The 26,780-nt window shown below is 48.2% G+C and overlaps 1 long non-coding RNA gene across 1 annotated transcript in view; it reads right to left on the bottom strand.

The window, feature by feature from the left end:
- Window positions 1-1,353: 1,353 nt before the first annotated feature.
- LOC123836897 (uncharacterized) overlaps window positions 1,354-26,780 on the bottom strand; it is a 35,518-nt gene continuing 10,091 nt past the window's right edge. Inside the window, exon 3 of the long non-coding RNA XR_006789113.3 lies at window positions 1,354-1,863. This is a non-coding gene — a long non-coding RNA (uncharacterized LOC123836897). The remainder of the gene's footprint in view (window positions 1,864-26,780) is intronic.

Below are 26,780 nucleotides of genomic sequence, written 5' to 3'. Positions count from 1 at the left end.
TGAAATAAGTCAATCAGAGAAACAATTATCATACGGTTTCACTCATATGTGGAACATATAGAATAGTGCAGAGGACAATAGGGGAAGGGAGGGAAAATTGAATGGGAAGAAATCAGAGAGGGAGACAAACCATATGAGACTCTTGACTCCGGCAAACAAAGTGAAAGTTGCAGAAAGGGAGGTGGGTAGGGGGATGGGGTAACTGGGTGATGGGCGTTAAAGAGGGCACATGATATGATGAGCACTGTGTGTTATACTTAACTAATGAATCATTCAACATTATATCAAAAACTAATGATGTACTATATCTTGGCTAATTGAATTTATAATTTTAAAAAATTAATTAATTTCAAAAAATAAATAAAATAAAATATTTTTTTAAAAGAAAGAAAGATTAAACCTTAGGATCTTACAAACTACCCTAATAAACTCAAACCCATGCTATGAAATTCCCTTGGAGAAATAAATAATTAATATGTTGAGACTTGGAGGCATTTTGTTTACCCAAAGCTGTGTGTTGGTTAATGACCTTTGGCTTATCCTTGACTTGTTTGAGGACTTGCCAGTTAACCTACTATAGATACAGCTACTCATAAACTGAGGAGGGAGATCGGAATTCACAATAGCACTTAAAAAAAAAATACATATACATATATGTACATATATATATGTATTTTTTTTTTAGTATTACAATTTACCTCATCCATTTGATTATTCACTTGTTGAATTTTAATTGAAGGGAAATCTGAGACTCACACAAAGAGAGGAGCCTTCTATGGAGACTTCCATCTGGGGAGCAGATTTATGAGGCCTTTTGAGACCCAGAATAACTTTACTATGATGAAGAACAAGGCAGGGCTACCCGTCCTCTTCCACCCCAACAAAGCGCACTGCGGAACGATACCCAGATGGAAGGGTTCATGAGGCATTATGGTTAAGACCTGAATAAAGCCAAAGTTTTTAGAGTGAGTTCAACAGAACTGAGCTATTCTCTAAGTACTGATTTCTCTCTCTCTCTCTCTCTCCCTCCCTTTTTTTTTTTTTTTTTTTTTTTGGTTTAATGACTTCTCAACCAGGCAGCTGCTCAGGGCTTTGGAAGCTCAATCTGAAATACAGAGAAGGAAGTGACAGAGCGTGATAGAGCAGGGCAATTGCCAGGCTCAAGCGAACATGTGCAGAATGTTATAAAAGGAGCGAAGAGCCAGAAGCCCCACATCGCGCAGGAATGGACCACTCCACCCTCCACAAACCACATGGTGGCAAGTAAGCAAAAAGATCAATGGCTTGATGTGCCCTGAAGTGGAATTAAACGTGGACAATTAAATTGCAAGATTCAAAGCAGGACACAAAATAGCTTTTCCCACAAGTTTATTATCAGAAACATTTCTCCAATCATTTTTTTTGTTGGGCTTTACAAGAGAGCATTGAAAGAGGACACCCCCCCCCCCCCCCGCCAAGTGCTATTCCAGGAGACTGGAAAGAGTAGGAATTCTCAGGGTGAACGATGACACAGGATATGAAGATAAGCAGACAAGATGGAAAGCGGGGGCTTGAGCAGATATCTGGGCACCCACATCCATAGCAGCATTATTCACAACAGCCAAAAGGTGGGAACCCCCTGAGCGTCCATCAACCGATGAGCGGATAAACAAAATGTGATGGGTACATACAATGGAATACGATTCAGCCTAGAAAAGGAAGGAACTTCTGGCACGCACTACAATGCGGATGCATCTTGAGGGCATTATGTTCAGTGAAATAAGCCGGCCACAAAAGGAGGAATACTGGATGGTTCCACTTCTGTGAGGTCCCCATGGCAGTCCAATTCGTAGGGGCAGAAATTAGCGTGGTGGTTACAAGGGGCTGGGAAAGGAAGAGAAATAGGGCATATTAGTGTTTCACGGGTACCAAGTTTGGGATGATGAGAAAATTCTGGAGACAGATGGTGGTGATGGTCATACAACAACGTGAATGTACTTCATGCCACTGAACTGTAAACTTAAAACCAGTTAAAATGGTATATTTTATGATATTTTAGCACCATAAAAAAAAAAAAGCAGGCAAAGTGACATTCTTCAGGAGTTCAACAAGCCCAGCTTGATCATCTATTCCATGCTAAGCACATGTGTGTGAATAAAGCTCTACATTGAGGAAACAGGATTAATGATCCAATTCAGGTTTGCCTCCCTGCAGCCAAACATCCCAATGAAAACAGAAGAAAGTAAGTACACTCAGGTATTTGAATATCTCTATTCCAAGGTCCGGAGTCCCGAAGACAGGTTATATATTACAAAACTCTGACTTGCTTCTGCCTTAACTCAGTATCCCCGCTCTCATCGCATTTGCCTGTGGCCAAAAACATGTTTGCAAATAATCACTTCAAACGTTTTCAGGATAGCAAGCTCGTACTGTATTAAATATAACCTTGACCCTGAGCACCTTCAGAAGACGCCAAAGTGTAGCTTCCTTGAGCCCTCCTACTGTTCAATCCCAGGGAATGCGCCCCCAGGCGAGAGGGAAAAACCAGCAAGAGACTGAGAAGGTAAGACTCAGCTGAGGGTGATGCCCTAGCCAAAAGTGAGGTTAAAAATCAACCCAGTTCTCTTGAACTTTCAGTGCACAAAACAGCGTCTGGTGGTATCGGGTAGTGGGAAAAGCCAGACAGAGGTGAGTTTCAATCCTAACTCTGCCATGGAGATAATTATGTGATCGTGAGCCAGAGCAAGCAAGGGTCTGACCTTGTACTCTCAGACTTCAAGTGGGGGAAATCACTGTAACTGCATAGGGCAGAGTTCTCAGTGGGGAAGACTCGGGGAGGGAGGCTACCCTCTCACCCTCCCCGCCCCTTCACAGACTCCTGCTGGGGGTGGAGGGACAGATCACAGGTGACACAAGGGTACTTTTTCATTGCCTCTAGTAATTCTAATACACTCTGCATCCAACAGAGGGCCATTATCATTGTAGCTTTGGGAGGCTTTAATAAAGAAAAATGTTGAACTCATCTGGCAGATTAAGATGCAGTCAATATTATTAATATTAGCTTCCCTCAGGCCTCTAAACAAAGAGGTTTTGGGGGTGCCGGGGCGGCTCAGTCGTTAAGCGTCTGCCTTCGGCTCAGGTCATGATCCCGGGGTCCTGGGATTGAGCTCCGCATTGGGCTCCCTGCTCTGCAGGAGGCCTGCTTCTCCCTCTCCCACTCCCCCTGCTTGTGTTCCCTCTCTCGCTGTGTCTCTCTCTGTCAAATAAATAAATAAAATCTTTAAAAAAAAAAAAAGAGCCTTTGATTTAAGTCTGTTCAGATCAGGGTCTATAATTTTTTTGCATCCTTTGAAATCTTCGTCTTCAAAACTCCTACATATAACACGTAAAACACGGAGCTTTGCCTTTATCTTGTATGCATTCACTCTCGGATGCTATTTCCTGATTCCTGAGCATCTTCTATGTGCAAGGGAGGTGGGCCTGGCAGGCTGCTGTTGGCTTCTGAGGCCGTGGAAACTAGACCAGGAGCAAAAGGACTTGTTTCCGGGGGGGGGTGGGGAGCGGCAGGTGGACCCAGGTGTGCAGATGTGGCCTAGCCCCCAGCTGAGTAGGTGGAAGATTGCTTACTTGCTGAGGGCTGAAATGACCCCAGATCTGAGGGAAGAAGGCCCTGGGAGCTTGTCCACTGACTCTCTTGTAGCCACAACTCCTATTTCCTTTCAATTCTTGCATGGCCTGAAAGTAAGCCAAACTGTTGGAAAGTTACCCCAAGTAACTCCAACAGAGTCTGAGAAGTCGTTCCTGCCTGCCTTTAGATCCAGCGCAGAGCCTAGGCCCTATAGGGAGCAGAAGCACGAAGAACCTGGGGAGTAGCTCAGCATAACGGTGATAAGCACAAACATAAAGGTTAGCAAGACGTGGATGTAAATATTGGCTGTGTCACTGAACAGAGGGCAACCTTCATCAAGAACCTCACTTCTCTGGGTCTCCATTTCTTTTTTTTTTTTTTTTTTAAGATTTTATTTATTTAGGGCGCCTGGGTGGCTCAGTCGGTTAAGCGACTGCCTTCGGCTCAGGTCATGATCCTGGAGTCCTGGGATCGAGTCCCACATCGGGCTCCCTGCTCTGCGGGGAGCCTGCTTCTCCCTCTCCCCCTCCCCCTGCTTGTGTTAGCTCTCTCGCTGTGTCTCTCTCTGTCAAATAAATAAATAAAATCTTTAAAAAAAAAAAAGATTTTATTTATTTATTTGAGAGAGGATGAGATAGAGAGAGCATGAGAGGGGGGAGGGTCAGCGGGAGAAGCAGGCTCCCCGCCGAGTAGGGAGCCCGATGTGGGACTCGATCCCGGGACTCCAGGATCATGACCTGAGCTGAAGGCAGTCGCTTAACCGACTGAGCCACCCAGGCGCCGTCCATTTCTTTATCTATAAAACAGGGAAGAAAAAAAAAAAAACTTGCAGTTTTGTGAGGATTAACTGGGCCAAAGCAGGTAACACAAGGCTTACCATACAGTAATTGCTCAATGCGTAATAATGAATAATATCACGTGGGAGTAAGTCTCAGGCTTTCTGCTCACAGTAATAATGCCTACCATTTACTGAGCATTGGCTAGATGAAAGGCACTGTGCGAAAGGTTTTATATATATATATCAATCATACATATTCTCTCAGGTCTCACGATAACTGCATGTTTTCGTAGATGAAAACCCCGGGTGTGGAGAACCAAAGTACCCTGCGTGCAGAAGGCCATGGATGGAGCGGCGAGCGGTGCCGGGATCCCAAGCCGCTGCAACATAGAGCCCAAGCAAGGAGTTTAATCCATACCTACTAAATGGGTATGTAACAGCACAGCCCACTTCGCCTCCCTCCCAAAGTGTGAGGGTCCCCCGGTGTGATGTCTGTCTAGGAAGATGGCCAAGTACAAGTCAAAGTTGTTATTAAAAAGCACGGATCCTGGGGTGCCTGGGTTCCTCAGTCGTTAGGCATCTGCCTTCGGCTCAGGTCATGATCCCAGGGTCCTGGGATTGAGCCCCGCATCGGGCTCCCTGCTCAGTGGGAAGCCCGCTTCTCCCTCCCCCACTCCCCCTGCTTGTGTTCTTTCTCTCGCTGTCTCTCTCTCTGTCAAATAAAAAAAATTAAAAAATAGATCTTTAAAAAAAAAAAAAAAAGCACGAATCCTGCTTAGAGACACTGAGCCCAGTGGGGAAGACAGCAGAGTATGCAAATCACTATAACCCAGCATAAGAATTGATCCTCCACGAGAGCAGTACCACTGCGGGACAAAGGGACTTTAAAAGAAGACATTTGCTTGGCCTTTAGTTCACTTCGGTATGAGAGGTCATATAAGAAATAGCTATGACCTACACATATAATTATGTTGCATTCAGACAATTGTGCATCCTAAATGAGTTGCCATTTACCTACAAGATAGCAGGGAACTCGCCAGGACTCTTGTGAGGCCCCTCCTGCTCCTGGCAGCCTGGGAATGGTAGGCTTGATAAAGGCAGAGGCCAGAACCTCTAAGCCATGTGGTGTCAGACAGAGGAGGGGCCTCCCAGACCCCAGGGTCCAACCCCTACCCTGCCTGCAGCCAATGCTTGCCACCCCTGAGCAGGACGGCTGCTCGGGGACCCTTCAGCCTCTGCTGGAATATTCTCAGGGGACTCACCACCCACAGGCACCCCCTCCTATATTGTTATCCTGTGGCTTCTGGCGATGAACCCCACTTAAATCCCCCGGGAAGGAGTCTCCTCTGAAGTGGCTTTAGGAATACGTTCACAGATCAGGTGCTTCTGCCAACACTTGGGAGTTTACAAGTGAGAATGGGTCCCGAAAGCATGTGGTATGTGTGAAGGCCCCTTCTCCAGGCAGACATGGTGGTTTTTGTGGTTTGCTGCATGTGGGTCCATCTGGACTTGTCCCCTATGGCCTCGATCAGCCCATCATGTCCCTGGCCTGCCTATTGTCACAGCTGAAGCCTGCAGACCCTTCCCTGCAAGCCCAGCCCAGCCTCGGTATCCAGGAGCAGGACCGACCCCAGCAGGAGGGGGTTCGGGCCAGTTAGGCCAGCCATCCGACATGTACCACCGTGCCCCTCGACCTTACCGACTCCACCTAACATGTCACCCAGCTATGGTCTTGTGGGTTGCTCCAGATACCACACCCTGACCCTGCCTTTCAGGTCTGGAAAATGAAACCTCATCTCACTCCCCTTGTCTGGAAATCCTGGCAATTTCTGGAAATCTGCCTAGTATGTCAGTTCTTCTCCAATCCCCCTAGGACTGGGGGGTCTGCTTGGCTTTTGCAAGGGATGGGGCGTGCAAGGGATGCAGGCCCTCTGAGGGCCAACCACGCCCACAGGTAGCTCCAACACCTGCTCGGCACCAGATCGCCTGGCCACCTGGGTTTGCTGGATTAGCCTGAGAGGTGGATTGTGACTCCAACCCTTGTGCCCATGCTCAAACTAGGTCGTTATTTTTAAGAATGCTTCATTATAGTACACATGAGGAGCATCACAAGGAATGGAGCAATACGTAAAGTCAGGGCAGGAATCAGGAGCCACAGGACGGCAGAAAGAAGGGCCAGTCTCAGGCAGCGAGAGACCAGAGGCAGACACAGGTGGAGCACCATAATGGTGGGAAGTTGGTGCAGGAAGCCGGGTTCCCAGCCCCCTCCCCATTTTCAAGGGGAGAACAACTGGTTGCTAGAGTAACACTAGACCTTGAAGAGCCTCCCTGTTCTCCTTGAGGCCTATGGAAACGTTCCCCACCTCTCTTCCTTCTCTGGGTCCTCCTCCACCAAACCCCCATCACCTGAGGCAATGCACCTTGGTCTCCTCTCTTCACTGAACTAACTCAGCAATGAGCCCTTCCAGGAAGCCGGTCCCTCCCTGAACCACGGCAGGTCCTTTCCATCCCGCTGCATCCCCTGAGTCATGCCCAGGCCTGTCCTCAAAGCAAGACAACCTGAGGCCCTCACCAGCTTCCAGAAACAGCAGGAACCCCAGAATAGTTCTGCCTAGTTCTGCAGCTGCCCCAGTCTCTTCAGGCAAGTTATATAATTTTCTCTGTGGTTATTTCCTTATCTATAAGCCTGAAGTGAGAGTACCTTCTCCACATACTCACAGGGATGCTGGAAGGGCCAAATGAGGTAATAGAAAGAGGAGTTATTTGAAAGACCAGTAATTATAGGCAAGTGGAAGGAAGCACTACATTTATGATCACTTACTAGCCACTTGTCAGTAGGGAGTGCTGGTCTACCCATGCTGGCGTCATGCTCTGTGCATCTCCTTCTTATCTTGTCCTCCCCGCTGCCCTCTCTGGGGCTCCTGCCCTGCACCTTGGACCCACAAGGCCAGCCCATCCCGCCCTGGTGTGTGCAGGCCCTTCTGCAGCTGCCTTTTTGGACAGTAACCCCTGCTCCATTTCATCAGGGCAAGATCCCAAACCGTGTTTCTCACTGCATCCCTTTTGCAGAAGCTGACCTTTCCCCAGAAAAGTCTAACTTCCCTGGGGTCATCACCATCACTCCAAGAGCTAGCAACTTCTCCCACTCCCGATGGATTCAAAAGTGAACAAGAGGACAAGGACTCAGACTTTGCCAATTTATACCACACTGAGCCCATCAAACTACCTTTCCCCTCTTTTAAACTTTCGCTCCCTGGACTTCATCACAAAAGGCTCAACAGCCCACTCTGGCTCTAACTGACCTCGTTGACTTTCAGGGGATCTATAGCCAGGGAACTGCTCCATTGTTTCTCAAAGCGGGGTCCTGGCACCAGCAGCATCTACATCATCTGGGAACTTGTTGGAGATGTATATTCTTGGGCCCCACCCCAGACCCCCTAAAATTCAGAGGGCGGGGCACACTCTGTGTCTAACAAGCCCCCAAAGTGATTCTGATGTTCACTCAAGTTTGAGAACCCCTGTCCTAGATTATAAACCTTCTCGTCTCCCTGACTGCAGGAAGTCCACCCATGTGCCTTCTCAGCTTGCGTTTAGGGCACAGTTGGAGCCGTCCCCTTAATGGAACAGAGGCTCTCATCCACTGCTGACTTTGAAGGGCCAACAGCAAGTTGGCTCTAATGCCTGCCCAGCCTCTTTCCCCATCCCTTGGCTGATTTCCTATAACAGTGTCTCCAGATGCCCTTCTTTGTCCCTAAGCTCCTATTCCTACTCACTCTCCCTTTCAATAACAATGTTCTTTTATGTCCTGGAGAAGGCTGCTGGAATGCAAAAGATCAGGCGCTGTGCTTGGAGTCAGAAGTCCTGGGCTCACCACTTACAGGTGTGTGGTCTGAGGAAATTGGTTAAGTGAGGAGCAGGTGTAAAGTATGTAGCCCGGGGCCCAAAAGGATCACCAAACATCACTGCTCAGGGCCCCTCTCTGCGCCTCTTCCCTTCTCTTGATCTCTGTGTCCTTGTCTGCATAATGAGGATGCTAAGTCCTGCCTGATATGAGCCTCATATCATAATTCATCTGCAAAACAAGATGGTCAACACTTCGTAAACCTTATGCCTTGCCAACCAAAGCGTGGTCCAGGAGCAGTGACATCCCCTGGGAGTGTGTTGGAAATGCAGACTCTCGATCCCCAGCCAGCCTTACTGAATCAGAATTCATATTTTACTAAGATCCCCAGGGGATGCATCTGCACTTTAGAGTCTGAGAAATGCGAAGAAAAGAACTAGAAAAATACATGATATTATGTACGTATTACTATCTTCAATTTCTCCATCAGCCCTCTCTTCCTCTCCACCTCCACTGGAAATAGCAGCCCCTCTCCTAAGCCCAAAGCTGTCTTTCTTAAGCAGCTGGTACATTAGAATCACTCAGACCAATACCTGGACTGAACCCCAGGCCAGTGGGTGAAAGGCCCAACATCAGTCTATTTTTAAATTCCCTAGATGACTGATGCAGGCCTGGGGATGAGACTCCTACGAGCCACCCACACTGCTCTTCCATATCTTCCACTCTATCATCTCTTGGGGAATTTGCTGTCACTCTATTTGCCTAACCTCTTCTCTTCGGAATTGTCCCTCTCTGCCTCTCTACCTGCTCCCCATGCCCCACTTCATCCACGGAGCTCCCCTTGCCATGCCCAGCCCCTAGCTTGCTTTTTCCTTTGGCTCCTGTCACTGTGCCCTGTGGCTTTCACTTCACCAGAGTTTCAAATATTTACTGACATGGGTTTTTAACCTGACAAAAGGACAAAGCCCTCCACCTGGAGGCAAAGTCTCCCCTTGATCTCAACCTCCTTCCAACTAGCACTCTGCCCCACTCTCTGTATTAGCCAATCCCACAAACAAGATGTCTCCTCCTGCAGCCTCCATCTCCTCAAAGGGGTGACACCCCACTCTAAGTCAGAGAGCCTCTCCACCACCTCTCTTCTATGCTGGAGAACTCTGGTAAGAAGTGTTTTTTTGTGAAGAGTTCATTGCTATTGGGTAAACAAGGGAGGATTCTTCAAGGGACATCCAGTATCCATGAAACAATAGATCAAAGAGGAGCCCAAATATGCCAAGGGAGGCCAAGGAAAGAAGAAAGGGTTGGTTGTGTCCCACCTGGGAAACACATGCCCTAAGAGGAGGGATCTGAAGGGACCTTTCTCTTTCCATGGCAAATGAGCTAGAAGGGGGCTCTGCCTGGACCTGAAGCAGAAGCCAGACAGAAGCAGAAGAACATACTTACTTCTCCAGGGAACATGGAGAAAAGCCCATAGGCTGGCCTCTGGCTCTGAGCCAAGGAATCAGGAACTTGCAGCTCTCAGAGTCATTGCCGAGACTAAACAGAGCTGCATGGACAATCGCCGCCCCATGTTGTACCCTCACACACACATACCTGTAGCCTGCAGGTGGTGTTGAATTCGAGAAGCCAGACTTGAAAACAAACCACTGTCCACTCTATGTCAGCTTTTCAATCATTCACTCATCAAGTATGTGTTCAATGCCTTCTCCGTGCTTGTTGAGAGAAACACACACGGTCATGACACAGCCCCTGACCTGAGGACCCCAAAATCTAAAGAGGAAGGGCAAAACAGATTACAAAGTGATGCCAGTGGTTTACCAATGTTGTGAGACACAGGGGAGGGACCCACCTGTGGGGTCAGGAGATAAGGCGAGGTTTATGGTCCTGAGGCCACCGAAACCTCCAGGATTAAAGCAGGGACTCCCAGGGGCTCCCGCCTTAGGAAATGTGATCTTTTTCACCTCTTTTTCTCCTTCCACACACAGTTCACTTCCCTGAAATTGGGAAATGAAAGACCACCATTTTTTTAATTTTTTTTTAATTCAATTTGGTTAACATATAGTTATCATTAGTTTCAGGGGTAGAATTTAGTGATTCATCAGTTGCATATAACACCCAGTGCTCATTCCATCAAGTGCCCTTCTTAATGCCCTTCACCCAGTTACCCCATCCCTCCACCCACCTCCCCTCCAGCAACCCTCAGTTTGTTTCCTAGAGTTAAGAGTCTGTCATGGTTTGTCTCCCTCTCTGATGACTTCCCATTCAGTTTTCCCTCCCTTCCCCTATGATCCTGTGTTCTGTGTCTTATATTCCATATATGAGTGAAACCATATGATAATTGTCTTTCTCTGATTGACTTATTTCACTCAGCATAATACCCTCCAGTTCCATCCACGTCAATGTAATGGTAAGTATTCATCCTGCCTGATGCTGAGTAATATTCCATTGTATGTATGTGTGTGTATATATATATACACACATACATACAATGGAATATATATATATATATATATATACATATATATATATATATCACATCTTCTTTATCCATTCATCCATCAATGGACATCTGGACTCTTTCCATATTTTGGGAAGACCACAATTTTTAAAGTTTCTCATCAGAACTGTGAAATGGTCATGTAAGAAGTTACATCGATTGCGCTGGAGAGCCTAAAAATTGTCCACTTCCCCAGACCCTTAAACATCTCAGGCACGCTCACTGAAATGTGAGAAAGTCACGCTGATTGGTGAAATGGAACCAAACAGTTGCGCTGGTTACTAGTAAAATTAAATCAGTTGAACTAAAATGTTCGTGTTCAATGGCATGGAATTCATCTTTAATTTGTTTCTTCCTTCTTTGTCTTCCCACTCCAAAGCCATGTTGTTTGTCCCTGTCTCTCCTTCTCTGATGTCCCCAGTCCAGTCCAAGAGACATCACTGCTGCCCTAGTTTCCTGGCCTGACTTGTCCCCCTGCCCCAGTCACCCCTCCAGCAGCCCACTGCGTGCATCATGCCTATCTTGGTAACACATCACTTTCACCAGACCGCTCCCTCCATTGAGTCCTCTGCTAGCTTTCCATGTTCTCTGCAGAGGCCCCTCCCTGTCCTACTGACATCCTGCCACGCAGCCCTCTTCCCGTCCCTGACACCCCCGCCAACATAGCGCTTCTTCAGAGCATCATCCTTCTGAGCGCCCCGCTGAATCTTTTCCTAGTTACTGGATGGGAAATCTACAACTTGTCTTCCTACTCTGCAATGGAGTCAGCCATTTGTCACTAAGAACCCAGAGTCCCATAGAAACATGTGAAATGTTGCTAGGCCACCTCACTAAAACAGCCGAAAACCAGGACAGAGCCGAACCACATCATTGACGGTCCTCCCTGACATTCAGGGTTTGGGGCGGGGTGGGGAAGATACTTATAGAAACAATGCATCACCTCCCAGAGTCCACAGCTCTATCACCCACTAGACCATGACCCTGGGAAGGCTATCTAACCCTGTAAACATTTGTTTCCTTGGCATCGCAGGTTGGGGTTTCCAGGATGAAGTTGCTCAGATGGGGTTTGGCTTATAGGGTATTTATTAAGTAATCAACACTTACAGAGGGGGAAGGTGGAGGAATCAAGGTTGGGCAGAGGGAGAAGCAGAACTGCAAACAAAGCCTCTTCCAGGGCGCCTGGGTGGCTCAGTCGGTTGAGCAACTGCCTTCGGCTCAGGTCATGATCCTGGAGTCCCTGGATCGAGTCCCGCATCGGGCTCCCTGCTCGGCGGGGAGCCTGCTTCTCCCTCTGACCCTCCCCCCTCTCATGTGCTCTCTCTCATTCTCTCTCTCTCAAATAAATAAATAAAATCTTTAAAAAAAAAAAAAGCCTCTTCCAACTCCATGGGGAAGTCTGGAGCATGTGTGGCCCATCAGAGTTGGCCCTTGTTGGGATGTGTCATCAATGTAGACAGTGCAGAAGACACATGACATTGAACAAGAGGTCGATGGCTGGTGGTTCCCCGCTGACAACACTCTCTGCCCCAGAGCCACAGCTTTTCCTTGAAGGAGAACCTCGCAGCGCATGCCTGCCACACTCGTTTGTAGAAGGCAGCTGATAATAGCAAGACCTACCCTCTGTTACGGGCATGAAATAAGCTGAGCATTTAGCACGTGTCATAGCCGGTGGCCATGGCAGGTCTCAGCAAGAAGAGAAAATTTGAGGGACGCCTGGGCAGCTCAGTCGGTTGAGCGTCCGATTCTTGATTTCTGCTCAGATCATGATCTCAGGGTCGTGTGATCGAGCCCCGTGTTAGGCTCTGCACTGAGCGCTGAGTCTGCTTGAGATTCTCTCCCTCTGACTCTCCCTCTCTCAAATGTATAAATTCTCAAATATATAAATAAATCTTTTTTAAAAAAGAAAGGGAACATTTGATCAAAGACTTGAAGGAGGTGAGAAATAGGGCACAGGTGGACAACAGCCCTTCAGAGGGAGCATGTCTCGAACATTTAGGGCCAGTGGGGCAGAAACAGAATGAGCAAGACAGACGGGGGTAGGTGAGGTCGGAGAGGGGATAAGACCACTTCCCAGCTGGGGTTGCGGGCCAAAACAGGTCAAACTCGAGTGTAACCGAATCTCACCGACTCAGAGGTTCAGGAACATAGGTAACAGAGCAGCGTGATAAACAACACCCCAGGGATATAATCAGCAACGTTAAGAGTATGGGAAACTCCACAGGGAAAAAAAAGACTTCATTTCTTCAAAAACAACCAAAAATTGGAAAATCACAAGGGGAAAAAAAAAAAAAGTAAAGGGGAAACCAGAGACTTAAAAAGACAGGCACTTCCACCAACCCCACTGTATAAACTTATATAAACCTTCTCAGACCCTGATTGAAAAAAAGTAACTGTATTATAATTAATAATCATCATCACCATCTTATAATTGAGAAATGGTGAACCCTGGGTGGATAGTTGATGATAATAAGGAATGACTCTGGATGGTTCTGGTGGCCACATGACTTCGGGAAGAGAGATCGGTAAGCTCTAAGGGGACCTCCGGTCCCAGTGCTGCAGACACGTAATCAGATAATAACTCTGTCTTATGTTCCCAGATTCCTGTACGCTGTGTGCAGAAAACTCTGCCTGGGGCTATGCTGGACAGTATGGCCAACAGGCCCGGGAACATTCCTGATCTTGCCCATCTTGCCTCTCTTCCTTGTAATATTGTGTGAGAACCAAGAAAACTCGTCCACCTCAAATTCCAGCCATGCGGGCAGCAGAAAACCTTGCAGTGACTCTCTCTGCCTTTAATACCCCATACTTTTTCCCCAGCTCTGAGGAAGCTCTGTCCTCGTGCTCAGGTCCTGAAGGGAAGTCCCTGCCTTGTCTCTAACTTGACTTGAAGACTGACTCTTCACGGATCCCTTCCTACATTTTCTTCCTTAAAAGAAGGTTCCCACTCAGTCTTCTCTGCAAGCCAAATTCATTGCATGTGGGAAAGCACACCCCCAAAATCATGTGCAGTATTTTCTCAAGTATTGTAGGAAGGTTTCTGAATCCGACGATTTCTATGGATCCTTCGCAATAGATTCTGAAAGCACCAGGAACCAGAATATACACAACCACTGGAAGCTTCCCATGCAGGCAATGGGCCTACCAGCAGCCTCTCTCCCTTGTTCAAGCAAGAATCCTTTTTCCTTCATCTGCACGTGATACCCCTTTCCCACAAAACCTATTCGCTTCACTCTCTTGATATACCTAAGAAACCAGTCTTGGCTTTCTGCCTTGTAACATGGCTCTCAAAAGCCATTCCCATGTGGCTAATAAAGCTCACCCTCTCCCTCTTATAAACAGATTTGCATTTGCTTTCTGTTAAGTTAATAAAAATTTACTTGGAAAACACAGTACCCAAGAAAAGAGGAACCAATGGTATTCTTCATAAACACTGTTTCATGGAGGGCAACAGGCAGGAAAAAAAAAAAAAGAAATACTTGAACTAGAATCCATTTTCAGACCTGCCATGAACCAGCTACGAGATACTTTTTGCCTCCTGAAAATTTTCATTTTCTCCTCTGTAAAATAAGGCATTTGGACAACATAATCTCCGTGACCCCTTTTCTGCTCCAAAGCACTTGTGATCTTTCTGATTTACTGCATTGTCTCTCACTCGGCCTTCATCGTTTATTTCCAGCGCAGCGTTAACAGGAAGTTGGTGTGTGTTGAAAACAAAATAAGGTAGTAAATGATTACAATGCATACACAGTAAAGATTAAACAAACCAACTTAGAAAACACGAAGGATAAACACATGCATGGCCACGAAGAGGCACAAATGGCTGATAAATACATGAAATGAGGCTCCATCTCAGGAGCATCATCACCTGGGCAGGTGCAATGAAGGGAATGCTGTAGCTAGAGCAATATGGAGGTGAGAACTGACCACATGCAAAGGCATCTGGACTAAGCATCTGGAAAGGGTTCAAAAGGTCATGGGGAGCCCCTGAGCCCCTGAAGGACATTAAGTAATCAGGAAAATTAAAATTAAATGACATGCCATTTTTCCTCCATCAAACTGATAAAAATGTAGAAGATTGATAATGCCAACTATTGGCGAGGACGTGGAGAAACAGGAATATAATTCAGCTCAAACTTTGGGGGACAATTTTGCATCATCCGCCAAAATGTCAATATCTAGGACCCTTTAACCTGGTTCTGTGAACCTATACCTACTTATGTTACATCACTGTGTGTAATTTAAAAAAAAAAAAAAATGGCACCCAAACTAAATGTCTTTCTATAAAGGAGCGGTTAAACCCAGTACAGCCATGCTATGAGAGAGCAGCCTCTAGAGAGAATAATGCAAAGTTATATAAACTGAGGAAATTGTATCCAAGATCATTGTCAAGGGGGAAAAAACAAGTGACCAGGGGCGCCGGGGTGGCTCAGTTGGTTAAGCCTCTGCCTTCAGCTCAGGTCATGATCTCCGGGTCCTGGGATCGAAACCCGAATCGGGCTCCCTGCTCAGCAGGGAGTCTGCTTCTCTCTCTCCCTCTACCTCTCCCCCTGGTTTGTGTTCGCTCTTTCTCATTCACTTTCTCTCTCGAATAAATTTTTTTTTTAATTTTTTTAAAAAGTGACCGAACAGTATGTAAAATATGGCCCCATTTCTATAAATCTCTTGATTCTCCTCTCTCTCTATATGAGCATGCATGTCAGCGTGTAAATATATGCACATGTACACATACGTGCATAGATAAAGATCTGGCCACCTCTGAAGAGGGGAGTGGACTGAGGGAGGCTTGCAGAGGCACAGTGGCCACATATGGAAGACTAAGCATGGGGACATTCCTACCGTAGACATCACAGATTTGCATGTGTGTTGCTAGGCAATTTTTTGGCAGACAGCAAGAGTGGCTTTTACTAATTCATGCAAACGTTCCCTATAGCCAATGACAATCTTATCAAGGGAGACTTCATTCTGTATGTTTGCGTATTATTTTTACAAGCACAAATCGTTCTTACAATTAAAGTAATTGGAAAATTTGAACATTGCCCTTGACTTCAATCAGCTAACAATCTACTGGAAAACTGAAGAAGAAAAGGACCCCAAATTAGAAATTAGACTCTAGTCTTCCAGTCTGATCACTCTTAGCGATCCACCTTGAAAATAATTTCTGCTTTCTGAAAATCTGCTCTTCTAGTTCTGGTAACTAGTGTGATTTTTCAAATCACAAAAACCCAAGAGAGCTCCATCTTGAAATTCCACATATTCTCACAGTATTCCAAAGTCTTCCCACATCGCTAGATACCCCTTTTCTTCAGGCTTCAGGCTGTCTTCCATTGCCCACCACCCACCTTCCCTCCTAGAGGCTCCCAGTCCATAGTCCTCCGTCAGTGACGAAAAAGCTTCCTTGAAAGGACTCAGGTTCAGGGACACCCTAGCTTGGGCACCAGCCAACCCGAGTAAGTACGCTTTCTAAGTTTTGGCAGGCGTACCCAAGGCACCCCCCATTCTAAGGAAACACTTTTACATTTATGAATGAATCCTCCCTTCCATGCTGCCCCCATCCCATCCCATTCACCGATTCACTGATGCAGCACAAAATTATTGGTCACCTGCTCTGAACCAGACCTTCAGTTGAATCAGACAGGTCTTGACCCTCTAGTCCCCCAGCCTAGGTAGGGCACACAGAGGTGTCAGGAAAAAATCATGAGTCGAGATAGTAATGCAGGCATGGTGTTACAGAAGCCCGGAGGAGAGACGCCCTATTTAGAAGACACAGAGGGCTTCAGAGAAGAAGGACTGCATCCTGAACAGTAAGTAGGAAGGCAAGAAAGGGGATCCTTGGCAGGTGCAATGAAGGGAACGCTGTAGCTAGAGAAATATTGAGGTGAGAACTGACCACATGCAAAGGCATCTGGAAAGGGTTCAAAAGGTCATGGGGAGCCCCTGAGCCCCTGAAGGAGATTAAGTGGAGAAAAAACACAAGAGGCCCTGGTTTGGGGGAAATATAGCTCTGGCAGTGGTTCAAAGATGACCTAGAGGAAGCTGGACTAAAGTCAAGAAGACCAGCTAGGAGGCTGGTGCGCTAGTCCTGACACACATCCCTTAAAAACTGACGGGCTCGGGGCACCTGGGTGGCTCAGTTGTTAAGCATCTGCCTTTGGCTCAGGTCATGATCCCAGGGTCCCGGGATCGAGTCCCGCATCGGGCTCCCCGCTCGGCGGGGAGTCTGCTTCTCCCTCTGATCCTCTTCCCTCTCGTGCTGTCTCTCATTCTCTCTCTCTCAAATAAATAAATAAAATCTTTAAAAAATAAAAAACAAAAACTGACGGGCTCGGGGCACCTGGGTGGCTCAGTTGTTAAGCATCTGCCTTCGGCTCAGGTCATGATCCCAGGGTCCTGGGATCGAGCCCCGCATCGGGCTCCCTGCTCAGCGGGAAGCCTGCTTCTCCCTCTCTCGCTGTGTCTCTCTCTGTCAAATAAGTAAATAAAATCTTTGAAAAAAAAAAAAAAACTGACGGGCTCAAACCAGAAATGATGCTCCCAGGTGAGCCAATCTCATATAGTCTGAAATAAACTGCATTATATTGAATTTCCAATGTCCTCTTTGAAACCAAGTGTGGGTTTGAAGAGCATACAGAAAGTTAAAATGCTGGTTCCATTTACACATCCTTAAGACATCTACCAGAAGAACAGGAGTTGGCTTGATTAGGCTTCATGCAAAGACTGATGAAAGGCACTTAGCTTCCCTTTAGGACTCCGCACACTGGACTCCAGGATTAAAGAGAAGAAAAAAAAAAAACTGAGTTAATTATTCTCACAGCCACAAACTATACTTTGCATTTGGCATCAGTCACTTTAACCTCTTTCCTTGCATCAAGCACACAGCTCAGTTTTACAGTGGAAATTCATTTCTCCACCTTCCATGCCATTCCTCAGTGAGATATAGGAAGGAAATCAGAGAAGTAAAAGGAGAAAGCCCATGGAAAGGCTCTCTGTCTCTCCAGGTTAGAAGTTTCTTTCATGTCTGCAAAACAAACCTGGGAGTCAGCCTGAGAAATAGAACATCCGAAACAATTAGAAAATTCAGTATGTCCTGCCTACAGGTAACTTCAGGCTTTACTATGTCCTAGAGTCAAAAAATCCAGAGCAGGGACACCTGGGTGGCTCAGTCAGTTGAGCATCTGCCTTCGGCTCAGATCGTGATCCCAGGATTCTGGGATCAAGTCCCGCCTCGGGCTCCTTGCTCAGCGGGAAGACTGTCTCTCCCTCTGCCCTGCTTGTGCTCTCTCTCTCTGACAAATAAATAAACAAAATCTTCAAAAAAAAATCCAGAGCAGAAGGGAGGAGATGCAGGTCAGCTGTAGCAGGAGGAAGCCTGGCCAGAAAACCAGTCCATTGGGACGGAGGATGTTAGTGGGTCTTGTGTTTAAATAAGACCCTCGCCCTTTCAAAAGGGGCACCGCCTGCTGACGAAAGAAGCTGGGGAACCTCAATAGTTTTAGGAAAAAGTGTTTCAAAGAGAAAGGGAAGGGCATTCAAAGAGTTTTTGAGATGATACATACTTCTCAACCAAAACACAAACTCTTTAGCTGAAAATGTGTAGCTTTTCCAAGTATAATTAAAAATTAACCTAGAAGAGTGGTGTTCGGCCCATTCTCTTTATATTTGAGATGTCTTGTGAACCTGAAGTTTGATCTAGAGAATGTGCTATTCTCTATATAAATAAAATAGAAGAAAGTCTTTATAAAAGCAAGCTGCAAGTATTTTTATGGAAATAAATTAAATACAGGGCGCCTGGGTGGCTCAGTTGGTTAAGCGACTGCCTTCGGCTCAGGTCATGATCCTGGAGTCCCAGGATCGAGTCCCGCATCGGGCTCCCTGCTCAGCGGGGGGTCTGCTTCTCCCTCTGCCCTCTTCCCTCTCGTGCTCTCTCTCATTCTCTCTCTCTCAAATAAATAAATAAAATCTTTAAAAATTAATTAATTAATTAATTAATTAAATACAGATTCTAGGCTGAATAATTAATCATTAAGTACACACACACACACACACACACAGCATACCCAGTGACCACAGCCACACCAACTAAATGCCTTTAACAATCAACATCCTGGAGGTTTGAACTTTTCCTCCAGGAGCCCACTGTTTTCACAAACACCATCTTGTTTCTCTACACAACATCCCCAGGATGTGCTCAGAGGCAGAGACTATCCCCATTTTGTAACTATAAAAAAGTGGGGTGCCCACAGGGGACCTGGCTGGCCCTGGGTCACAGGGTCATTCATCAGCACCTATGTGCCAGGCAAGCCAACCGAGTTCAAGAGGAAATTAGCTGTGCCTCTCTGGGCTGAAGCCATCAACACTAAAACTGTGTTTTAGTATTTCCACAACCATTTTGGACCCGATCATTCCCCCAACAACACTGTAGTAGAGTTGTCGCTTTTGTTCCAAGAATGCCCTTTCATGGTGAAGAGCTCAACAAGCTCCTTCCTTGATCCAGACTGGTCTGCCCGGAACTCCTTGTTCCACAGGTGGGAGGAAGTACAAATCTGGGAACGGGGACCTGCACACAGAGCCAACTCCACACAGCATCCAACCACCGCCACCGTGAGTTTCCCCAAGCTGGGCCTAAGGCAGAGCCTTGACACGCGCTGTAGATAGCCACCAAGCAGGGAGACCCCTAAGACATGTTCTCGGTGTCCCCAGAGTTGTTCACTCATCCCCGCAAGGCCTTCAGGATTGGGGCCCCTTCAGCAACTGTAACCATACATGCTCTCTCTCACCTCTGGGCCTGCACCTATGACATGCCTTCACCACTCCTTATCTACCCCACTCGCACCCCATGCTATATGTCACTTCTTCCAGGAAGTCTTCCTGACCTCTCTAGGTTATGTGTTCCCATAGCACCCGGTCCCACTCCTAGCATAGAATGTAAGACCACCCTCTGCATGGGAATTACCTACTAATTTGCCTGCATCCCCTATTTAGACCATCAACCCCATGAAGGGAGGGGCCGGGTCTGTCTCCTTCGCCAGAAAGCTCCAGCAGCCGGCACAGTGTCCAGCTGCGAGTAAATGAGCGAGCGTATATTTGAAATCAACAAGCATGTGGGGCTTACCATTACAGCAAGCGTGTGCCAGACACTGAGATAGGAAGACAAAGCTATGTCGTCAGCCCTGGGATAAATTACAATCTAGGAATCTGCGATGGCTTTGATCCTTATTCCATGTAGAGAGAGATTTGTACAAAAACACAACTACCCAGGGGGTGACTGGTAAGAAGGGGCCCAAAGAGCCAGGGGAGCTGGTTACAACTAGAATAAGAATGTTCTTCTCTTTGGTGACAGTGATGTTTCCGAAATGTTTCGACTGAGGTCTGGCCTTTAAACTGCTGCTTTGTGAGAACTAACAGATGAGAGTACTCTCGGCCAGAGCAGTGCCCTGTCTTCAGGCCAACTGGACAGCCAGCCCCCCAGGGCAGGGAGATTCCAAATGTTGATCTAGTCAGGGACAAAAGCAGAGTGAGAGGTGAGGGAGACCAAGTCTTCCGTTTCTTTGCAGCTGTCCCTTCTACAATATAACAAAACAAAACAAAACAAAAAAACCCGCAGATAACAACCAGCCTCCATCCTCTCTGCCCCCAGCTGACTAAAAGGAACTCTGACCCCATCTTCCTGAGTGCTGTTTCTAAACCAGCCCCCACCCCATCCCTTCCTACCCAGAGGGAGTCAGTGGTTCTCAAAGTGTGGTCCAGGGACCGGCAGCATCAGCATCCCCTGAGAACGCATTAGAAAGACAAATTCTCTAGCCCCTCCCTGGACACTGAACCAGAAACATCGAGGATGGCGCTGGGCCATCTGTGTTTTAACTGGCCTGGCCAGTGAGTCTGAGACTCGCTCAGGTTTGAGAACCACAGTATAGTTCTTCATCATCCCAGCTTACTGCCCACCAAATGCTCTTGTTTATTTATTTAAACACCCGTTTACTTCTTGTCCTCCCTCCGTGAAATGAGGCTGCCTGCAAATAAGGAACCTGTCCGTTCAGCTCAGGGCTCTCTGTATCTTCTGTGGTTTAGAACGGGTCGTCACATAATGGTGCTCAGTAAATATTTGCCAAGAAAATAAACAAATCTTCCTCTTTTTTGTGTGTTCCCCAACTTCCTAAGAGCTAGCCATGAACCATCCCAGAAGGAGTTAAAACCACCCTTGTGAGTCAGCTGGCTAAGACTCTGGTTATCTGTCAGTGGATGATAAGCCTCCAAGGACAGGAGATGCAATGCCCGACTTCATGACCCTTTTGCCCACATCCCCAAGGCTGCACAGTGCTTGTTCACGGGCTTTCTGAACTCACCTTTCCAAATGCCGGAGGTCCGATGACATTCCATAATCAAGACATCTTGGGCCCACGAACGGATTTAGGATCACTAAGGAAATCCCCACTAGGGTGAATCAATGATTTACAGCCCCCACCCCAGCACCTGTGATGAGTCAGTGCGGCCCCCACCCCCTGCGTGGTTCCCCCCACCTCTGTGCCCACGGTCACCCTCCTCGGATCACTGAGGGCAGCAGAAACCAGCTGCTCCTCGTGGTGCATAAAACCCCAGCTCCAGGTTTCACAGCAGAATCGTTTGAGAAGCTTTCCTCTGGGCTGTTGCGTCAGGAAAGCCAGAACTTGGGGAAAGTGTCAAGGGAAACAGCCATTCATAAAAAAGAAACTAACAGGTGCCTCGGTGGCTCAGTCAGTTAAGCATCTACCTTTGGCTCAGGTCATGATCCCGGGGTCCTGGGATCGAGCCCCGCGTCCTGCTTTTCCCTCTCTCTCTGCCTCTCCCCTTGCTTATGCTCTCTCTCTCTCAAATAAAATAAATAAAACCTTAAAAAAAAAAAAAAAAAGGAACCTAACAGCTGCCACTTACTCAAGTTCTCTCCCGTGAAATGTACATGCAATGAGGTCTTTTTTCCCCCAACGAGGAGAGCAAGACTTAGAGGGCAACCCTTCCACAGTCCTAGAGCCATCAGCGGTGGACCTTGAACCTCTAATCCAGCTCTGGCCCCAAAGCCCTTCCGAACCTCTAAAAACTCACGAGTGTGCTATGGCCCTCGGCCCCCTCCCTACATGGGCCACACCAGTTGCAATATCTCGCCCAAACACACGGGCGGTAGGGTAAGAGAAACCAACTTTCAGGAGGGGGATAAACTGGGCAATTTGAAGGGCCCAGGTTGAGAGGACTCTTGGCTCCTCCGCCCGGTCCATCCACCCTGAGGAAACCACGCCTCTCTTCCTGGATTTGCCTTGGACCTGCCTGGACAGTTAATATTAACCCGAGGTGATGAGCACCCTTGCGGCGTTCCCAGAGCCTCTTAGAAAGGTGGGATGCTGACTCACTGCCGATGTGGCAGCCACGTGTTCCCACAGTTCCCAGCCAGCGGGCAGCCTCCTGTGCTAAGCAGAAGGGCCCCTTCATCCGGGCAAGGAAGGGGAAACGCGGCTGGTTCTCAGTGTTCCTCCCTCGGAGGAGGAGGAGGAAGGGTGGGGGTGCGTTAGCACTGGAGGGAGAAGGAAGTTCTGGGCAGCTGAGCAAGAAGCTTCCCCTGCCTGGCACCCTTCTGCTCTGTCTGCCTTCTCCCTTTCCCGGGTGTTTACCACTCTCATCCCAGCACGCCCAGTCACGTGCAACAGGAAGCTGGGGGCTGCGGAATGAAGATGTGCAGAAAGATCACAGGCACACACGGGGAAGGGTTAAAGGCTACCTGTGAACACACGGCCTGCAGAGTGCTTAGCCCCTCCAACAAGCCCCCGCGGCTCCCACGCCAAGGCCAGTTCTCCCTGTCTCTCCGCTCCGCCCCCACCTGCTAGCCCACATGCACCTCTGCCCCAGAGACAGAGGCACCCGAGGCTTTCGCCCACCTCGAGTGCTAAGGATAGAGAAGCCGGGCTTGGCACACCTTTCTTTTTTTTTTAAGATTTTATTTATTTATTTATTTATTTATTAGAGAGAGAAACAGCATGAGAGGGGGGAGGGTCAGAGGGAGAAGCAGGCTCCCCGCTGAGCCGGGAGCCCGATGCGGGACTCGATCCAGTGACTCCAGGATCATGACCTGAGCCGAAGGCAGTCGTTTAACCAACTGAGCCACCCAGGCGCCCTTGGCACACCTTTCTTTCTGGCCCCGTGTGCCTCTCAACAAAAATGAAATGAAAAAGCCACGGGCAATTGACACGTGCAGCCGCGGACAACTATAGACTCGGCACACACACGTGGAAAGACTAGGAGAGAGCGTAGGACCTACAGATTTTAAATTCCATTATTCTGAATGGAGGTGCTCTTGCCCAAAGGAAGCTCGCCCTGCTGTTTGTTTCTCTTGACACCTTCAGCCCTAAAAACAGTGTGACGACGCTAAGACCGATTTGGGTATTCGGGTGAGTGCGCATCCATCCAGCTGCTCAGCTCTGATACCCTCAGGAAGGCTTGAAACCCCCAAGAAAGACACTCTCCACCCCTGAGCGCTTGGATCTGGGGAGCTGGAAACGTGGCCTTCCCAGCCACAGCAAATCCAGCCCTTGGCCACAGCCCCGAAATAAAGCCCTGTTGAGCTGAAGCATGCCTGGGTGCTACATGCTTGTGGGTGCTGGCTAATCACCCTCTCTGATTCACACCATTATTAAACCGGCAGCCGGGGCAAGAAGCCAAATCGCCCAGGGTCCAGCGCTCTGGGCAAGATCTGAAGAGTGTACGCAGAACACACAGATGAGTAAGTCAAGAAATGGGGTCCCTGCGCCAGACGGGGCTACTCCATTTCCCTTCCCGGGGGGGAAGAAAGCCTTGAGTAGAGCAGCGTCACCCCTCTGGACCACATCGCCCCCGGCCGTCACACCCCGTGTCCACATAGCAGAAGGAGCCCGCTGGGCGCGGACACCCCTCACCAGCCCAAGCCCCGCGCGCAGCTCGGAGCGCGCAGGGGACATCAGACCCCAGTCGGCCTCGGCAGCGCTGGGGGCCCAGATCCCATGGCTCCTGCGCATGACCCCAGTTGCAACAGCGGGTTAAAGTGCACAAGCCGCCTGGCGAAACCATCGGCGGTGATAAGCTGCACCCTTCTTGGCAGATAACCCCGGCAGGAGAGAACACATTTTACAATACCTCTGAGCTGTGCTTCCAGCGGCCTGGCGTTCAAAAGGCCCCTAACCGGTCGTTCTGGTGCTGACCCCCGATTACACGGCATTAACAGAATTTTAATATTTTTCCCAAAATAAACAGTGAACCCAGTGCTTGGCGTTTCAACATGCTACTTCAACATCCAGCTTGTTTTTAGCAAAATAAACACCCGGTTTTCCAAGGGGTGTTTTCAGAGGTGAGGCCAAGGAGGTTCTTCTCCTTCCGAGCCGCACGTGCAATCGGGTTTGGGATCCACCAAGCAGACCCGAGAAATGTTGACTCAGTGAGTCAGCCCTGAGCCCCAGGCACCGGCAGGAGGGACACGGGTGTAGGGCTCTTCGAGAACTGAACTTTGTCCTCTAGTGGAGTGTGCAGCTGGACCGAGGATCTTCAACTAAGGATCCCAGGGCCCTCTGAGTGGGGATCGTTACTGGATTGAACTGATGTAGAGTAAGGTGGGGGAGAAGATACAAAAATGGAGCCCTTGCCTGAATGAGCTTACCGTGGAGTCAGGAAGACAAGAGAGAAACACAGAGACATTACCAGAAGTACAGAGACTTGTCAGACCCCAAATGTTTCCAGGATGGTGACTGTTTAGCCAGGGGTTTTGACTGCAAAAGGAGGGCTGGTTGGGGGGCACTGCCGGTGGGTTGCAGGTTTGGAAAGGATGCTGGGGGAAGGGCACGCGAGCAGGATTTGCAAGGAACGGAAAACAGGATTCCGTCCTATGAGCTCCATTCTTTCTACACACCCCCCTGGGTAATCTTACCCACAGCTCCAAGCACCACCTCAACACAGTGACTCACAGATATATGTCTGCAGCCTGGTCCTTTCTCCCCAGCCCCAGATTCCAATGGTCCAAGAGGTCATTTCCCCGCCGTCCCAACTAGGGACTCTAGCCATCTTTGTCTTCTAGCTGTACCTGCATTGGTTCTTCTCTTAGCTCCCATCTCTGGGCACCTACAAAAGGGAGATACCCAAACCAGACAACCCCGGGTTTCTCCTGCACCGCCCCTTCGCCTTCCCGGGCTCCCGGGCAAGCCTGGCCAGTTATGCCTTCGAATGGCCCACAAGCCAGCATCCCCTTTCCACCCTGGGTGCATTGTGTCTTTGTCTCAGGTCTTCGTTGTTTCTGTTGCCTTCTGTCTGGTCTCCAGACTGCAGCCTCCGTGCCCTCCGATGTTTCTCGGGAGGTTGTCTTGCTATGACAAGGGCCTTCTCATGCAACCTTCCACGCTGGCTCCTAGCGAGAACACATGAAGTCCTCCCTCCAGAGCATGACCTGGGCTTTACCCCAAGGCACCAAACTTTAGGGTGCAGTATTTTAAAATGAGGATTTTTAAAGCTTCGAGGGTACTTAGCAAGACACATTCGTTGTAATAGGAAGCTGCCAGATGGTGCATATTGTTAATGACACCCATTGTGGGCTACCCAACAACACCTCTAGTTGACTATGTAGTCCCGTGCCCTGTTGCCAGAGCAGAGTTTGTGCTCTGCCGGTGAGACTTTCAAAAACAGGCCCATTTATCTTTTAGCCTCCGGGTGTACGGAGTTCCACCCAGTTCCAAAGCACTAGAGGGTGCCTGGATGGGCCGGGCTCTCTCCCACTTCCATGCTGTGCACAGGAAACCCTTTTCCTCTCCGATTCCACTAGTGACTCCGTGAATCTCAACCAGGGGCAATCTTATTCCTCAGGGCACAGCTGGCTGTGTCTGGAGGCATTTTTTTATTGATACAACCTGGAGAGAAGAGGGTTGCTACGACCGTCACCCGGTAGAGAGGCCAGACTCCACATCCCACCCTGTAGAGGACAACGAAGAATGATCTGGTCCAAAATGCCAACAGTTCCAAGGATGAGAAACCCTGGTCTAGATTCAGCTCAATCCTCATTCGCCCCGCTTCCCAAACGCTGTCCTTTCCTCCATGAAAGAGAGAGAAGCAGTCTCCCCAAATCTCGTCCGAATCTGTACAGTAACAATTATCACGTTGCATGTAACTATTCACTTCTCAGCCTTTTCCCCAAGCTTCTTGAAGGCAAAGAATTTGTCTTCTTCTCTTTACGCCACCAGGACATGGTAGGAGGGCAAGGTCTCAGGGAATGATAGGCCAAAAGAGATCCGAGTCAGATCCAGGCCACAAAGTATTGTACAATGCACCAGAATAATGTCCCCCGCCTCCCCAAGAGTCACATAATCTCTTATTGACACCACCATTGGCGGCATTTGATATACAAACGCCACAGTGTGCTAAGTATCACTGAGAACTAGAATGTAGACACGGGTTGTTTGCTTCAGCTTACACAATAAAATTTGCTGGCAAACCAGTACACCAAGGTCAAAAGAGTATTTTAAACACCAACAATTACCCTCAACCAATCACAAAAATATACACATGTGCACTCTGGGTACTTGAGCTACCTTCTGAAAAGTGAAGAAGTAGAGGAAGGAACATCAGTCAGAAGAATAAATTCCTGGAGAGATTGTAAAAACAGAAAGAGCCCTCAGAAGCCCAGGAGGTATGACCCTCCTTCTTGGCCACAGAGCTGTGAACACTTAGGTATAAAATGTGTGACAGAAAAAGGCAAAATCTCCTTCAAGCAGAGTTCCTCCACCCAGCTAACTCACCCAGATTCCAGAAAGCTAATGAAAGTCAGTTGGTAGAAAAGCAAATGTGTGAAAGTGTATGAAAAAGCAAGGAAAACATTTTCGAAAATCTGCTTTGGTCCCACCCAGCTCAACCAACTGTCTTCTGGATGCCACCCCGAAGGATGCTCAAGAGGCCAGGCACCCACACACCCCCATCACAGACACTGTCATTGTCGGAAGGTTCTTTATCCAAGAGCTGGGCAACCGCTCAGCCCGCTGGAGGAATGGAGCTCACAATAAGAAAATACATTAATATCAAAATGTGAAGCCAA

This window comes from Mirounga angustirostris, unplaced genomic scaffold, assembly GCF_029215605.1.
Source record: "Mirounga angustirostris isolate CCGP_5_RB_7025 unplaced genomic scaffold, mMirAng1.0.hap1 SCAF_8, whole genome shotgun sequence".
NCBI lineage: Eukaryota > Metazoa > Chordata > Mammalia > Carnivora > Phocidae > Mirounga > Mirounga angustirostris.
This window is presented reverse-complemented; position numbering and strand designations above follow the sequence as displayed.